Source organism: Orycteropus afer, unplaced genomic scaffold (genome assembly GCF_000298275.1).
Source record: "Orycteropus afer afer isolate SDZICR_OR568_19922 unplaced genomic scaffold, OryAfe1.0 scaffold00172, whole genome shotgun sequence".
NCBI lineage: Eukaryota > Metazoa > Chordata > Mammalia > Tubulidentata > Orycteropodidae > Orycteropus > Orycteropus afer.
Genome location: NW_006921759.1, coordinates 6,369,653 through 6,370,933, shown reverse-complemented (window position 1 = coordinate 6,370,933; position 1,281 = coordinate 6,369,653). Strand labels below are relative to the sequence as shown.

General features: G+C 35.8%; 1 protein-coding gene across 1 annotated transcript in view; it reads left to right on the top strand.

Annotated features, from left to right (window-relative positions):
* CFAP299 (cilia and flagella associated protein 299) overlaps positions 1 to 1,281 on the top strand; it is a 268,345-nt gene that overhangs the window by 122,615 nt on the left and 144,449 nt on the right. The window lies entirely within an intron of this gene.

Below are 1,281 nucleotides of genomic sequence, written 5' to 3'. Positions count from 1 at the left end.
TACAGAAGTAGGATTGCCCAACCTTACTTCCGAGGAGTGGCTGGTGGGTTTGAACCGCCAGCCTTCTGGTTAGCAGTCAAGTGCCTTAGGCACTACACCACCAGAGCTCCTTGAGTGTAATTAGTGATAGGTATAAATTTATTGCTGTCATTCCATTGTATTTTTTGTTTCGTTGTTGGTGATTTCCTTGTTCTAATTATTTTTCTGTGCTGAGCTCATTTTGTTATCAAGAGTTTCTTTTCTTTTCTTCATTATTGTTGGTTTTGTGCTTACTGAGTTTTCTTAAGAAGATTGTTAATTTTTTGTGTGTGGTTACCCTGAAGTAAATTCTCATCTCCCTTAGTTTGGAACAGTCAGTTCCATAACAACATTGTTCTGTCTTCTTCTCCATTTGGAAGTTTTGTAATTAAAACTTTTATTCCCTCTATTTGCTTTGTTGCTGGTGTCTTCTGCAGATTGGCTTCCTTATTTCTCTGTGTACATTATTTTATGAGCTTATTTTGAAGATATATTTCTGTCTGGCTTCTAAGTGTTGATGTCAAATGTCTTGATTTTAATTTCTTGTTCTCTGTTGTGGGTTCTCTATTGGAAGGACTCCCTTTAACATTTCTTTTAGGGTTGTTCTGGTTTTCACAAATTCCCTTAATTTCTGTTTGTCTGAGAGTATATAGATTTCACCCTCATATTTGAGGGACAATTTGGCAGGGTATAGAATTATTGATTGGAAGTTCTTTTCCTTCAAGGTTTTATATATGCCATGCCATTGCTTTCTTGCCTGCATGATTCCTGGTGAGAAATCAGGACTTAGTCTAATTGGTTGTCCATTGTAGGTAATGTCTCATTTTTCCTGAGCTGCTCCCAACATTCTTTTTTGTCTTTGTTTTGGAGAGTTTGAATATGATATGTGTTGGTGACTTTCCCTTGGGAATTATCCTGTATGGGGTTGATTGAACTTCTTGAATGGATATCTTTTCTTCCTTCATGATATGGGGAAAATTTTCTGTTAGCAAGTCTTCAACAATTTTCTCTTTTTTTTTTTTTTTCTTCTTCTGCCTCATCTTGTTCTGGTATTCCAATGAGACATATGTTGTTTCTCTTCATATTGTCCCATGTAACTTTTAGGTTCTCTTCATTTCTCTTAAATCTTCATTCTGATTTTTCTTCATACAGACTGGCATCAAGGGATTTATCTTCTAGTTGAGAAATGTGTTCTTCAGCCAGTTCTAGTCTACTCTTTTGTCGTTCCACTGTGTTGTCTATCTCTGTAATTTTAATGTTCAT